The sequence below is a fragment of the Halichoerus grypus genome, chromosome 8, assembly GCF_964656455.1.
Source record: "Halichoerus grypus chromosome 8, mHalGry1.hap1.1, whole genome shotgun sequence".
NCBI lineage: Eukaryota > Metazoa > Chordata > Mammalia > Carnivora > Phocidae > Halichoerus > Halichoerus grypus.
Genome location: NC_135719.1, coordinates 23838166 through 23855472, shown reverse-complemented (window position 1 = coordinate 23855472; position 17307 = coordinate 23838166).

Genomic DNA, 17307 nt, shown 5'->3' with positions numbered 1-17307 from the left:
AACTTCAATCACTCTCCTCTCTCTCATTATAACCGTCATTACACAGCAAACTGATTTCATCAAAGGAGACAAAGAGAGGTGAGTGGAGAGGGCTTTTGCAGTTACCATTTTGTGCCTCCATCTTTGTTATGTGAGCTCTTGGGTTCTTAGGATCTGAAATACTTTCCCTGAAGCATGGCCAGGGGCTGATGGATCCAGGGGCTGGTGGGCATCTGGGTGCAAGGATACAATCACAATTCAGCTGTGTTCCTTCTAACATCTCGTATCAAGTTAGATACCTAAATCCAACACAGTAGAAGGGGAAAAGCGAAGGTCTTGTCTCCAAGTAACTATAATTCCAACAGAAGGCTGTAGAGAGTCTTAGGCAGGTCACAAAGAAAGACCTTGGGTGCTCTGCATTTTCCTGGCTGTGATAAGGTGTTCCCCACCATCGAGGGTTCAGGGAGAGCATAGAAGGAACCTGGGGAGGAGCTTCCACTGGGCTCCTCTATAACTCCTTGCAGTTTCTGAATCCTCCCATCTCCTGATTCTATTTAGGCAAATCCTAATATAATCATTCTGTAGAGTTTAAAAGCCTGTTTTCAGGAGTCTATTGCAGGCCAACTCACTGGGTTGACCTTGAGCAAGTTATTAATTTCTCAAGGACTCAGTTGCCTCTTCTTTGAGATGAGAAGAATAAGAGTATCTACCTGGTAGGCTTGTTGTCAGCATTAAGCTCCTGCTGTTATCGTTATTATTAATTTCCTACAATGTGCCAGATGGATATTTAGGAACTGGAGCCATAAAAGTAAAGAGTGAGTTCCTGATCTCAGAGACACCATAGACTAAGGGAGAGGCAGATGCTAAGCAGGATAATAATACAATGTGGTAGGTGTGTTCATAGAGATAGTGACCTCCTGTTGTGTCATAGGGGTTAGAAAGCATTAGCCTGGGCCACCTGAGTGGAGAAGGGGGAAGGGGTGGGGGTGGGAGCCTCAGGTACCTGCGGAGACATGGAGTGGAGACGTATGTGAGGGCAGAGATGACAAGCAGCTTGCTGCAGAAGCAAGAGGGGTTGGAGCTGTGGCTTAACCAGGGTGGAAGGCCTTGTATGCCATTCCCAGTATCTAGAATTTGATTCTATTAGATGAAAGGATAGGAAGGATATTCAATAGGGAGGTGACATGGTGGTACTGACTTTTTAGATGGAAAGCTTTTGTGGCCATGTGGTGGTATTTGAAGGAGACAAGGCAGAGAGGCCAAGGTGAGTCCAGACTAGGGTAGCCATAGTGATCATAGACAGGAGGGGAAGGTTTGGAGAGATGGCAGATATCCTTTAGGAGTGATGTGCCAAGGAGATTTCCAGGATTCAGTGGAGAAGAAGACAGCAGTTAGTTGTTGAGGTATAAAGTCTGCATGTGTATGTAGTAGCAATGAGAAGGCCAATAGTAGGGTGATAGCAAAAGCATCAGACATTTACCATTCTTGATTCAGGAAGTACAATGGGTGGGCATGTTTGGATTGGGAGAACAGCAGTGAGGGAAAGGAGGAAATTGAGCATGATTCCTGATTCTCCAGTTTGAGCTATTGAGAGGAGCAGAGAGGAACAGACTGGGAGGAGAGCAGTGGATGTCATGGCAGATTTCCTTCCCCTCCCCTTCCTCTTCTTCCTCCTCCTTCTTCTGGCTCTGAGAAAGTCCCAACTTGTTCAGTAGGTGCTAAGTGGGCTGCAAGGAAAGCCAGGGGCTTCTGGAACTGGAAACAACTGTGGGAGACAATTGAGAAGAAGCATTGCTGAGCCATTGATCTTGAACTCCTAGATATGTTGTGTTTGCAGTGATGGGCCATGACCTCTGGGGTTAGGATAGTACCTTCTGCTGGTAGCAGCACAGGGATACTGATCAGCATCCACACTCGGATCCCACAGAGCCTTCTGAATTCTTCATTTTGTTCTTCTTAACATTCCAGATTCAGCCTCTTGGGTCGACAACATTCTGTCCAATATCCAACCTAAATGACTTTGTTGCAAGGGGCTGTAGTTACATAATGAGCTGGAACCTAAGGGTAATTTAGTAGCTAAATGGAAGGTGAAAGGTGCTGAGTTTTAATCAAGAGATTTTTCTTGAATTTTCCACACCACCAGATATAATCCTCCTTATGCCTTTTCTTTTATCAGGTATTAATAGCGTCAAATAGCGCTTAAACTTGTACATGAGGTCACTCAGGTCTGATTTGAAATGTACAGCAAGGGACCCTACAGTGTTCCTTGGCCCCAAATGGCCTTCTCAAAATGTTTAAACCGAGAGATCAACTACACTATACAATATGCACAACAGTGTACAGTATTTAAACAGTATATAGTATATAGTGTAGACACAGGCTTGAAAATATCAGCCTGGGTGCTTATCCTGGGCTTGGTTTTGAAAGGTGGGCTCTTATTTTGTTTTACTATTTATTTATTTACTTGAGAGAGAGAGAGAGAGAGAGAGAGAGAGAAAACATGTGAGCGGGGGAGGGGCAGGGGAGAGGGAGAAAGAGAAGCCTCAAACAGACTCTGAGCAGGGAGCCTGATGTGAGGCTCAATCCCAGGACCCTGAGATCATGACCTGAGCTGAAATCAAACGTTGGATGATCAACTGACTGAGCTACCCAGGAGCCCCAAAGGTGGGCTCTTATTAAACATGACTACTGACCTTTTCTCCAGGGGTTTAAACAGTGCTAGGGGCCAACACACCCTTTTCTTACATTCACAGCATCTTTTGTTAAATAAAATCATTATTTACTGCAGGAAGAAGGAGTCCTCACCCTTTGAGCATCAAAATATGCTGATACCTCTCCCATCCTGAAAACAACAACAACCCAAATTAACTTTTCTTGACACACTCAGCTACCTACCACCTATATGCTCTGTCCTCACTTAGAGCAAAATTTCTGAAAAGAGTTGTCTGTTCATCTGTCTCCACTTTCTTGCCTCCTGTTCTTCTTTGTAGCCACTCCAGCCATGCTCTGGCCCCACACTCCACTTGAAAGGGACTCTTGTCAAGGTCACATGTGACCACCTATTGCTGTATCCTTGGGTCAGTTCTCAGTCCTCATCTCAGTTGGCCAAGAATAGCATTTGCTATGCCCTCCTCATTGCCTTCCAAGACACCCAACACTGTTGGTTTTTCCTCTATCTCATGAATTGCTCTTCTATAGGCTCCTTCCCTAGTTTTTCTTCTTTTCTCTAGACTCTTGCTTTTGCACTACCAAGTTCAGTCCTTTGTTCTCTTCTCTATCTAAATTCCATTTGATGTCCTTAAATGTTATCTACCTGCAGATGACAAGCAAATTTACATCTTCAGCCTAGATCACATTCATGAATTCCAGACTTTTATTGCACCATGAACCACTCACTTCATCTCCCTTCAAGAAAGAATTTGCCTTGCCCTTCAGCCTCAAGGAATATAGTTGGCTGTCAGTCTCCAGCTTCAGTAACTTTAAGAGCAGTTGCATTGTTGGAGCTGAGGCCAGGCTCTCCCCAGCCCATCACCAGCCAATGACTGAAGACAGCAAGGATATTTGAACCTGACCATTTCTGTCCAGTGTGGGAATTCCCTAACTGGCACTTAACCCCAGAGCACTGAACTGGCTTGGCCAAGACTTATCAGATCTACATCATGATCTGTGCCTGTCCTGGTCTAATCCTGCTTCTTGCCCCTTAATTATAGTGTTGTTTCCAACGAAGTTCATGAACTCCCAACCCTGTTCCAGTGTCTGCACCCTCCATGGAGAGTCCCACTTGACAATAGCCAACTGCCTACAACAGCTTTGCAAAGTTGTCTGTTAACTACCTCAACATAACACGTCAAATATCAAACTCCTGTTTTTCTCCAGTCTCCTGGCTCCACAAGCAACCTTCATCTTGGGGGATGGAGGTTCATCCATAGAGAAACTCAACCAAGAACCTTCTGTATCTCTCACAATCTACCTCTAGTTCATCAGCATATCTTGGTGTCTCTCTACCTTCAAAATATATCCAGACTCTATCCATGTCTCTCCCCTTCTACTGCCTGAACCCTGGATTATTGCAGGACCCCTTAACAGGGGTTCCCAAGGTCTATCCACATGGTCTGAGTAGCGTTTGAAAACTGTCTCAGGTCAGACCCCATTAAAGCAGACCCCGTGATAACAATTCAGGCATATGGGAGTTTTGAAGAAAATGTACCTAGGTGAAACTAATAAGGGAATGAAGAAAGGGATAAAGGAATGATCAAGGAAGGGTGTGATTGAGATAAGGAGCAAGGGTGCTCTGGAGTAACATGTATGTCCTAGAGTTTGTCCAGCTTGAAGGAAAGGATTAGTGCTGGGCACTAATCAATTCCAGGCTCCAGCCTGGAGATGTAAATTCCTAGGTACTGTGCATCCTCTGTGTTGGGGTCAAGGCCCCAGTAGCCCAAGGATAGTTCTCCAGAGAAAAGTCACAGGTGTGTTTGTGAGAAGAAAAAACACACAGAAGCCAGAGGATGGGTACACAGGAGGGTCCAAGAGATTGAATGAAGCTGACAATATCTGCTACAAAAAATTAGATCATGTAACCCTTTTGATCATAACCTGCAAAAGGTTCCCCATTTCCCCTCTAATCAACCTAAGCCTTTATGCTGGTCTATAAGGCCTGACATGATCTGTCCCTCCCCAACCACAGACTACCTGTTTGTCTTCATCTACTATACTACTACTCTCCTTCCCTCATCTTGCTCTGGCCACACTGGACTTCTGCTACATTTCTAACACTCCGAACATTTCCTCACCACAGGACCTTTGTACTGGTTGTTTCCTCCCCTGAAAAGCTCTTTCTCCAGATAACCACATCATTAAATTCTCCACTGCTTCTAAGTCTTTGCCCAAAAGTCACTTCCTCAATGAGGTGAGATTTCCTCAGTCTTCTGAGCCCCATAATTAAAACTGATCTGCCTACACTGTGACCCATGTTTTCCTGACTTCTCTCACTATGATCTATTTTTTTCTATAGAACTCAACATCTTGTAACTAGAACTAACAATCTTGTACTATAGAAGGTAGGTGTTTATTATGTTTATTGTTTATTGTGTTTCTTTTGATGCAATGTCAGCCCCAGGATGTCTGTTTTATTCACTGATGCAGACCAAGGACCTCGAACAGTGCCTGACATGTAATAAATAGGCTTCTCAATAGATAATGTTCAAATCAATGCTAAAGGGTACAATAAGGGTTAGATTCTCCATGCTGGCCATCCTAACAACAGCTGTGGTAAATGTTTTTAAACTGCTATATTTCACTGCTTTGTGAGCTAGAACACACATCTCACCATGGGAGATTTCTTCAGGATGCTTCCTCATGATGCTTGGTTCTGGAGGAATGAGTTAGGATAAAACAAATGTCAGAGAAAGAAAAAAAATAAGGCTCACTATTTTATCTTAAAAGGCCAATGGTATGCCGAAGCAGGCTGTGGGAGAGCAGAGGCATCGTGCATTTGTTCTGTGTACTTGGCTCTTTTCTTCCCTGCATACTTACATACCTAGAGTAAGGACTCAATCATTGTGTTGAATGAATAAATGAGTATATTATCTATTTGTCTTTTCTTCTCCTATAGCCTTCTTTTCCTGAATGCAGGAAGGATACATTTGACCAGCGAGACTAGTTTTGGCCTAGGTTTAAGGATCAGTCTTGAATCTGAGAGTAATTTCACTGCATGGTAGTCTGGGTGTGGTTCTACTCTGGTTGTGTGCTAGGAACTGCTTTTCAGGGTAATGAGGACGAAACTCTGGTCTTAGTACCAGGATTCTCCATGAATCTTCTGGACACTGGTCTTGTACCCTTTGCATTTGTCCTTTGCTTGCATATTACCTGCAGGAACAAAGTCAGCTCTGGTTCTTTAAAATGGTTCTACTACCCAATACAACCCCCCCCCCCCATTCCTGGTGTCCTCTGAGGGCAGCACCCAGGTGGCTGCTGATGGATTTCCTTCTTGTGTTTTCTATGCTACCTGCCAGGCTTGTCTCTCCCAAATGACCTATTTCTAGACTCTAAATGGATCCCATGTTGATTGTTTGCCTGGATTGCGACTTGTTGACTATTTTAGTTTTTGGACTGTCTGTGGCTGAATTTTCCCTATTACCAACTTCTAAAGCTCATCTCCTAACCTCTCTTTTTATGTTACCTACAAAGCAAATATTGTTTTAGGTTTTAATTCAATTTACCTTGTCCTACTATATTTAACTCTTTCTCACCTGGCCAGGCAACCATGTCATAAATTAAGCCATATATTAGAGAAACCCCAATGTAACTTAAAAATCCATTCTCAAATTTGTGTAGACCCAATGCAGACAGCTTTACCTGTGTTAAAATATCACTGCGGTGACTTGATTCTATCTCTGGAGCCCACCACCATTTGGTCGACATGAATATCTCTGGACACACTATTTACTTCCTGCTGTAGAATTTGACAGACTTGAGCATTTGTAATGCACACAAATTGGAAATTCTGGAGCTCACATTCCTCTTTGATCAGGACTTCCTGTGACATTCCCCTGTGTGCTGCATCAGTGAATTCCACATCTATTTCAAGACTGCAGTCATTTGGTAGGACTTCCCTTCAAAGAATGTTGTCAATGCAGCACGTATAGATGAGAACGCCCGCCATCTGCATTTCAGGAAATCAGAAGACGAAGAAGAAATATGCTGTTTAAGCTAAGGATTTGCAATTTCATCACACTGCTTTGAAATGAGTATTTTGCATTTTAAAAGGCTGTATTAACAATAGAACCACTGAAATATCCCCATAGTGAATAAGACAGGCTAGATGGGCTGGTGTCCAGGTTATAAATACAACTAGTACTGAATTCAGACATATTAAAGTTAACATTTCTCTCTTGGCTTCCAATTCATTATAAGGAAAGAAAAATACTAGAGTCATGGTATTGGTACAGGGAAGGCCTTAAAAGATGATGATTCAAGAGCTTTCGAACTGTGTGTCTGGAGTCCCAGAATTCTCATCATTACCTCCAAGGGGTAAGACAGGGTAGGGCATAGAATGTGGAAGTTTGGGATATGACAATGAACTAGTCAAGGCTTTGGGCAAAGAGGTCCACTTTTCCTATAGTACATATTAGTGTTTATAACACAATTTAAAAAAAATTCTTTTATTATGTTATGTTAGTCACCATACAGTACATCATTAGTTTTTGATGTAGTATAACACAATTTTTTTTTAAATAAAAAGGCTATTATTTTTAAGTAGACTTTATTTTTAGAGTAGTTTTACGTTTACAAAAAAATTGTACAGAAAGTACAGAACATTTCCATAAACCCTCTCACCACCCCCACACCATTTTTCTTATTGACATTTTGCATTGGTGTTGTGCATTAGCTACAACTGATGAACCAATATTGATACATTATTATTAACCAAGGTTATAGGTTATGTTGGGTTCACTCTGTATTGTACATTCAGTGGGTTTTGACAAATGTGTAATAGCGTGTATCCATCATTGCACTTTCATACAGAGTAGTTTTGCTGCCCTAAAAATCCCTTGTGCTCCACCTATTCATCCCTCCCCTGAAAACCCTTGTAACCACTGACCTTTTTAATAACTCTAATTTTGTTTTCTCCAGAATGTCATATTGTTGAAATCATGCAGTATGCAGCCTTTTCAGACCGGCTTCTTTTACTTAGAAATATACAGTTAAGATCCCTCTATGTCTTTTTTGTGGCTTGATAATCAATTTTATTTTATTACTGATAATACTCAATTAAATGGATATGCCAATTTGTTTGTTGGTTTGCCCATTGAAGGTCTTCTTGGTTGATTACAATTTCTGGCAATTATGAATAAAGTTGCTATAAACATTAATGTATAGAGGTGTGTGTGTGTGTATGTGTGTGTAGATATAAGTTTTAATCTCGTTTATGTAAATACTTATGAGTGCAATAGCTGGATCATATGGTAAGTCTATATTTATCTTTGTAATAAACTGACAAATTATCTCATGTGGCTTTGCCATTTTGCATCCCCATCAGCAAAGAATGAATTCTTGTTGCTCCATATCCTTATCAGCATTTGGTATTGGAAGAATGGGGTATCAGCCATTCTAATATGTGTATGGTACCATGTCATTGTTGTCTTAATGTGTAATTTCCTAATGCCATCTGTTTATCTTCTTTGGTGAGGTATCTGTTCAGATCATTTACTCATTTTGCAGTTGCAATATTTGTTTTCTCATTGTTGAGTTTAAGAATTCTTCGTGTATTTTCAATATATGGCCTTTATCAGATATGCATTTTATAAATATTTTCTCCTATTCTGTGGCTTGTATTTTTATTCTTTTAATGGGGTCTTTGTGGAGCACAAGTTTTTATTTTAACGAAGTCCAACCTATCAATTTTTAATTTTATGAGTTGTACTTCAGTGTTGCATCTAGAAAGTCGTCATCAAACTCAAGGTCACCTCGATTTTCTCCTTTATTATCTTCTAAGAGTTTTATGGTTTTGTGATTTACATGTAGATCTATTATCCATTTTCAGTTAATTTTTGTGAAAAGTGTTGTCTGTGTCTCACTTAATTTTTTGCATGTGGATGTCCAGTTGTTCCAGCCTCATTTGTTGAAAAGACTATTCTATTTATTTTTTAAAACTTTTTAAAAAAGATTTATTTATTTATGTTGAGAGAGTAAAAGCACAGGAGTGGGGGGGGAGGGGTAGAGGGAGAGGGAGATAATCTCCAGCAGACTCCCTGCTGAGCATGGAGCGCAACACTGGGGCTCAATCCCAGGACACTGAGATCATGACCTGAGCTGAAACCAAGAGTTGCACGCTCAACCGACTGGGTCACCCAGGTTCTCCTAGACTACTCTATTTTTGTTGAACTGCCTTTACTCCTTTGTCAAAGATCATTTGACTATATGAATGTGGGCCTTTTATGGGCTCACAATTCTGTTTCATTGATCAGTCTATTGTTTTACCAATACCACACTGTTGATCACTGAAGCTTTTTAGTAAATCCTGAAGTTGGGTTCTATCAGTCTTCTGACTTAATGACTCCCTTCATTTTCAGTATTGTGTTGGCTATTCTAGTTTCTATTTCTATTCTCTCCAATTATATGTAATTTATTTCTCTTTGTGTGAGTTTTGATAGACTACTTTTCAGAGAACTGTTCCAGTTCATCTATGCTATTAAATTTGTGGGCATAAGGAGTTCATACTATTTGCTTATTTTCTTTTTAATGTCAGTGAGATCTGTCTTGAAGTCCCCCTATTTCCTTTCTGATATTAATAATGTATGAGAATTCTTTTTTCTTCTCATGTAGGCTGGCTATAGGTCTACCAATTCTATTGATCTTTTCAAAGAACCAGCTTGTGATTTTTATTGATTTTCTCCATTAATTCTTGTTTTCAGTGATTTTTGCTTTGCTTTTTATTATTTTTCTTCTGCTTATTTTGAATTTAATGTGCTCTTCTTTATCTAGTTTCTTTAGAGTAAAAGCTTAGGTTATTGATTGTACATCTTTCCTTCCTTTCTAATATATGTATCCAATGCTCTACATTTATCTTTAAGCACTGTTTTTGCTACGTTGACTCATTTTGATAAGATGTATTTTAATTTTTGTTTAGTTAAGTTTGTTTTAATTTCCCTTGAGACTTCTTCCTTTATCTGTGTGTTATTTCTAAATATTTTGCTTAATATCCAAATAGTTAGTATTTTGGGATTTTCTAGCTATCTTTCATTTATTAATTTCTATTTAAATCTATTATGGTCTGAGAGCATACTTTGTATGATTTCTATTCCTTTAATTTTTAAAAAGTGTCTTTTGTAACTCAGAATGCAGCTTATCTTGGCGAATCTTCCATGTGAGCTTGAGAAGAATATGTGTTCTGCTGTCAGTGGATTAAGTATTCTATGAATGCAAATCAAATCCAGTTGATTAATGGTGCTTTCCTGTTCAGTTATATTATTTATTCTCTCCTGCTGGGTCTGCCAATTACTGAAAGAGGAGGGTTAGAGTCTTCAACTAAAATAGTGAATTTGTCTATTTCTCTTCAGTTCCATCAGTTTTGTTTTGTTTTGTTTTGTTTTTTATCTCATGTGTCTAGATGCACTGTTTTTAGATACACACACATTCAGGGTTGTTATGTCTTCTTGAAGCACTGACCGCTTTATTATTATGTAAGCCCTCTATTTTTGATAATTTTTCTTGCCCCCAAATCCACTTTCTCCAAAATTAATTGACCTACTTCAGCTTTCTTTTGATTAATATTATGATGGTATCTTTTCCCAACCCTTTACTTTTAACCTATCTGTATTTTATATTTAAAGTGGGTTTCTTGTGGACAACACCTATACTTTGGTCTTGTTTTCTTATCCACTCTGACAATCTCTGTCTTTTAGGTGTATTTAGACCATTTATATTTATTATTTATTATTTTTTCCAATAGTTTTAATTGTAGTAAAATATACCTAACATAAAATTTACCATCTCAATCATTTTTAAGTGTGCAGTTTAGTGATAATAAGTATGTTCATAATGTGTTACCATCACCAGTATTAATCTCCATAACTCTTTTTGTCTTGTAAAACTTAAACTTTATACCTACTAAATAATAACTCTTCACTACTCCCATCCCCCCCCAGTCCCTGAAAACTCTTACTTTATTTCCTGTCTCTATGATATTAGCTATGTACCATGTATAAATGGAATCATAGTATTTGTCTTTGTATGAATGGCTTATTTCACCTAGTATAATGCCCTCAAGATTCATCCATGTTTCATTACACAACAGAATTTCCTTTTAAGGCTGAATAATATTCCATTGTATGTATATACCACATTTTACTTAATCATTTATCCATCAGTGGACACCTGGGTTTTTCCCACATTTTAGCTATCATGAATAATGCTGGTATAAATAGGTGTACAAATATCTGTTTGAATCCCTGCTTTCAATTCTTCTGGGTTTACATCCAGAAATGGAATGGCTGAATTATACGGCAAATCTGTTTTTAAGTTTTTGAGGAACTACCATATTGTTATCCACAGCAGCTGTGCCATTTTACATTCCTACTAACAGTGCCGAAGTGTTCCAATTTCTCTACATCCTTGCCAACACTTGTTTTCTGTTTTTTTTTTTTTTTTGATGTAGACATCCTAATGGGTGTAAGGTGGTATTTCATTGTAGTTTTTATTTGCATTTAATTAATGAAGTTGAGCATTTTTCATGGCTGTTTGGCCATTCGTATATCTTCTTTGGAGGAATGCCTATTAAAATCCTTTGTCCGTTTTTAAATTGGGTTTTTTGTTTCTTTGTTGTTGAATTTTTGGAGTTCTCCATATACTCTAGATATTAATCACTTATCAGATATATGATTGCAAATATTTTCTGCCATTTTGTAGGTTGCTTTTTTACTCTGTTGATAGTGTCTTTTGATGCACAAATTTTTATGAAGTCCAATTTGGTTATTTTTTATGTTTTGTTGCCAGGGCCTTTGGTGTCATAGCCAAGAAATCATTGCCAAATCCAATCTCATGAAATTTTTGCACTTTATTTTCCTTTAAGAGGTTTATAGTTTTAGATCTTACATTTGGGTTTTTGATAGATTTGGGGTTAATTTTTGTATATGGCATTATTTTCGGGTTCAACTTCATTTTTTGCATGATATCTAGTTTTCTCAGCACCATTTGTTGAAAAGGCAGTTCTTTCCCCACTGAAGGGTCTTAGCACCCTTGTTAAAAAATCACTTGATCATATATGTGAGATTTTGTTTCTGGGCTATTTTATTCTGTTGATCTCTATGTCTGTCTTTACAGCAATACTGCACGGTTTTGATTACTATAGCTTTGAACTAAGTTTTAAAATCAGTAAGTGTGGGGATGCCTGAGTGGCTCAGTCAATTAAGTGTTCAACTCTTGATTTCTGCTCAGGTAATGATCTCAGCATCTTGAGATCAAGCCTGGCACTGGGCCCCATGCTCAGCTGGGAGTCTGCTTGAGATTTTCTGTCTCCTTCTCCCTCTGCACCCCCCCATGTGCTCTCTCTCTCTCTCAAATAAATAAATAAATCTTTAAAATCAGGAAGTGTGAATCTTTTGTGTTTCTTTCGTCTTTTTCAAGATTGCTTTGTCTATTCAGAGTTCTTTGAAATTCCATATAAATTTTAGAATGGGTTTTTCTATTTCTACCAAAAATATCATTGGAATTTTTGTAGGGATTACATTGAATCTGTAGATTGCTTTGCTTAATATTGACATCTTAACAATGTTAATTCTCCTAATCTTGCTTTTCTTTTCAGATTATGTTATTTTGTCTTTTAGCATGGCAGTGTTTAGTGTAAGGTTTTATGTTTATCTTGCTAAGACTTACATTGTATTTACTCTTTGCTGTACTTACAGGTATCAGAGGCTAAAATTTCCTCATGTGTTCTTGTTTTTGTCTCCTCTGTTGTCTTTGGGTTTCCATAGAGGCTTCTTCTTAAATAGGGCTGAGGCTTGCAGTTCTTTCAGTTGCATTCCTGTTATTATACAGAAGTATTGATGTGATGGTAAGATATGAGGGAGGGAGGGAAAACATTCTATAATCCTATGATTAGGTTTCAGCCTTATAGTTAGCCTGTGACCCTGGGCTGTGACCTTTACAAATGTTTCTCAGCTTTCTTTTTAACTTCTTAGTCAGACAGAAAGGCTAACAGGAGCTGGAGTTGGATATTTCCATTTTTTTAAGGAGAACAGAACATTCAGCACATATTTCAAAATGATTAATGTTCCCTTTCCCTTGCCAAAACAACAGGGAATTTTCTGTAATCTTCAAAGTGAGAGCCCGGCAGGACTCCTAGAGGAATGACTCATGAAAATGTGCACCCTAACCTCCCTGCAACAAGCCTGGGCCCCAGGAGATTTTACCTCACCAGCTAGTTTGTGTTCAGTCTCCAGTAATTAGTCAATTTCCCTTTGAGTATTCTTAACACTTGCTGGCTCCAGTTGTGGTTTTTGCTCCCAATACACTGTGGTCTTCTGTGTCCACCTGTCTTTCTACCTTTTGGAGTAGCAATTTGCCCACTGACTTTAATTCTCTGATGGATCTAAGAAGAGTTCCTGATTTTTAGTTTGTTTAGATTTATCTTATTCTGATGATGGGAGTAATGACTTCCAAGCTTTTTATGTGTTGCATGGGGGACCACAGAGGCCAGCATTATTTTTCTTAATGTTTGATAATATCACTGATCTAGTTCAACATCTTTTCATGGAAGACCAAACTGAACAAAAGAGGTTATGTCAGTTGCCCAAGGTTGCATAACAATCTGATAACTAAAAAAGCATGTCTCTAGACTTAGTTTTCAATATGTCAGTGATGAACAATGTGAACAAAAATTAAGAAAACATTTCCATTTACAATAGCAACCCAAAGAAGGAAATACCTAGGAATAAATTTAATTAAGGAGGTAAGAAACTTGTACACTTAAAACTATAAAGTATTTGTTAAAGAAATTAAAGAAGACCTAAATAAATGGAAAAACATCCCCATGTCATGGATTGGAAGACATAAGTCCATTCCAAGTGTACAATTCAGTGTGATTTTTAGTAACTTTACCAAGTGGTGCAATCATCATTATAAATAAGTTTTAGAATATTTTCATTCCTTTAATATGATTGTTCATGCCCATTTATAATCAGTCCCTTACCAAAGTGGTCTACAGATTCAACCAATTGATTGATTGATTCCCAATCAAAATTATGACTTTTTTTTTCAGAAATAGAAAAACCAATTCTCAAATTCACATGGAATTTTAAGGGACTTTTAATAGCCAAAACAATCTTGAAAAAGAACACAGTTGGAAGAGCCATGCATTCTGAATTCAAAACTTACTACGAAGTTACAGTAATTTAAAAAATGTGGGACTGGCATGAGAACAGACAGATATATGGATGAACAAAATGTGATATATACATGCAATGGGACATTATTCAGCCAGATAAATGAATGAAGTTCTGATACAACATGAATGAATTTTGAAAACATTATGCTAAGTGAAATAAGCCAGACAGAAAAGTACAAATATTGTAAGATTCCACCTACATGAAATATGTAAAATATGCGAATTTATAGAGGCATAAAGTAGAATAGAGGTTACCAAAAGCTGGGGAAAGAGAGAAGGGGAGCTATTGCTTCATGGGTACAGAGTTTCTATCTAGGGTGATGAAAAATTTTGTAAATATATAATGGTGATGGTTGCATAACATTGTGAATTTAATTTATAGTACTGAATTGTACACTCCCCCTTCCTTCTTCTTCTACCTCCTCCTTCTCTTCCTTCTTCTCTTTCCCCACTTCCTCTTCCCCTTGTCTACCTTCTTCTAACAGCTTTAATGAGGTGTATTTTTCATATCATAAAATTCATCCATTCCAAGTGTACAATTCGGTGATTTTTAGTAACTCTACCAAGTGGTGCAATCATCACAATGAATAAGTTTTAGAATATTTTCATTCCTCTAATATGATTGTTCATACCCATTTATAGTCAATCCCTGCCCCCTCACCTGCCCAGTTCCTGTCCCCAGGCCCAGGCAACCAACCTATTTTCTATCTCTATAGATTTTTATTTTTCTGGATATTTGAAATGTAAGTGTACAATATGTAGTTCCTGGGTCTAACTTCTTTCACCTCAGATACTATATATGATGTTGCTCCATAACATAGCATGTATCACTAGTTTGTTTCTTTTTATTATTGAATACTATTCCAACTATTCCATTGTAAGTCATACTACATTATATTTCTGCATTCACCAGTTGATGAACATTTTGATTGTTTTCAGTTTTGGCTATTGTGAACAATGCTGCTATGAACAGTCATGTGCAAGTATTTGTTGTGTATATGCTTGTTGTGTACATGGGTACGGACCTAGAAGTAGATTGCTGGGTCATATGAAGTTTTTATGTTTAACTCCTTAAGACACTGTCAAATTGCTTTACAATCTCGCTTTACCACTTAGGATTCAACCAGCAACATATAAAGTTATCATTTCTTCACATTCTAGCCATCATATGTTATTATATATGTTATTCATTATAGCCATTGTAGTATGGGTGAGGTGATATTTCATTGTGGTTTTAGCTTGCATTTCCCTAATGACTAATGATATCGAGCATCTTTTTTGTGCACTTATTAAGCATTTGTATATCTTTGGATAAATGTTCATATTTTTGCCCACCTTTTGACTGGGTTGTTTGTCTTCTTACTATTGAGTTGTAGGCATTCTTTGTAAATTCTGGATATAAGTCTTTCATCAGGTATGTGTTTTGCAAATATTTATGAGTTGTTCAATGAGAAGATTTTGAAGGCCACTGAGTGTGAGCTAACATGGTGGGAAACACTAGAACATGGGACATCACACACTATGGCATCCACAGATCTTTTCTCACAAACAGCATTTCGTCTAATAGTGTGTAGATATGTCAAAAATCAAGTTGCTTTCATTAGTAAGCAGAGCCAGTGAGAGTCTCTGGGATGTCAGGAAATGATGCTGACATTGTTCCTTGCTAGATTTGGAGGTGGTGGGGGGAGGAGGGAAGTGACTTCTTGTATCATTTGGCAACAAAACAAGCTCTCAAAGAAACCTTCCAGCAGGTTACAAATAATTTTGATAATACAGGAAAAAATGGCTTTGAATATACATGGACTATTTCTTTCTTTCTTTCTTTCTTTCTTTCTTTCTTTTTAGCAATACTATTCTTTCTTGTTTTTTTTTTGTTTTGTTTTGTTTTTTGAGGGAGAAGCCTGCTTTTTTACAGCAGTGTAAACAAGTCAGTGAAGTATACTACTTTGAGTTTCCCCACATATATATTATTTTTATTTTTTTGGAATGTTAGAATACAACAACCCAGCTGCATTACATAGTAGTTACTGAATGCAAGTCAGGCTAAAACAAGGGTAAAGTTTTGTGGCTAAAAATATTCATAGCAGCAACTTTTAAAAGATGATTTTATTAAATCAAATCATTGCACTTGGTCATTTTATTTGCTACAGCAAAACAAGGCCATTAAGTTTTTAATGCTTCTCATTTCTGATTTTAACAGATTGTCTTATTCTGTTCATACATTTCAAGTTAAATGCAAGCACAAAATGTTTACCAACAACTCAAGAGAGCACTTGGGTTTTTTTTTTTTTTTCCCCAGTGATCACAGTAAAGCATAAAAAAGAGAACCCTCATTCTCTTACTATCTTCAGACTTAAATTTTGTAAAGAGGTAACTGCTTTATAGTAAGACCAACCACTAAAGCTTGGTGGTCACACACACACACACACACACACACACACACACACACACAATACTTCTAATATTGAAATACAAGTAGGAAAATTAGTAATATTGTGTGTTTCAAAGAATAACAAACCTGAAAAATACATTCACTAATAATTTGGCAATGGACTATTTATTTCTTATTAGTATTTTATCAAAATCTCCTGAAGTACACCTGTAGGTGTCCAGAGCACAGGTGTTCAGACCTGCCTGCTATATGCTTTCTTTGGAACAAGTCTTCAACATCCATCAGTGTATTTCAAAATCATGACTTTCTTCAATGACTCTGACCTTCTTTGAAAACACTTGTCTTTCGGTGAAAACAATATTTTTCAATATGTGAGAAAGGAGAATATAATCAATTATGTGAAATAAATAACCAATACACCCTGGCTTTTGGGGAGTGAACAAATATCAGTGCTAACACAATGCTTGGAACTTTCCTTGTAGTAATGCAATCCTCATTTCCTTTATTGAGTATGTAGCTATGGGCAGATATTCCACAGTGTTCTTCTTTTTTTCACTTTGTGTGAGTTTGCCACCCAAAATAACCTAAAAAAGAATGGCATCCTAGATACAATTAATATCCTCATAGAAAAGCATCCTGATGTAAATACCATCCTAAATTTCTATCCAAATTGTAAGCCTGATACATGACTTTCCCATTTTCGTAAGTTTATGTCCCTACTTGCTTTGACCATCCCTCTTTTCAGTGGGAACATCCGACAGAGAAATATATATGAGACTAAAATCTCAGAGAAACCTTGTGGAATCCAAAAAGATGACCCACGCAAATGTTTTAGCTCTTCAGGGATCTAGGCAATTAAAAGCATGAGGTCAATACAATTCTATTCCATTGGTAAAATTTCTATTGTCTTGTGTGAAATTTATAGATTCTTTCTTCTTTCCTCACTGGAAAACTTTAAACCTGTATTGGAGTAGGGAGGTAGGCATGTGCCCCAACATCACGCCATGTGAAAGCTTCACATTTCGGAGAGGGAAAAGTAGTTATAATTGTTTAA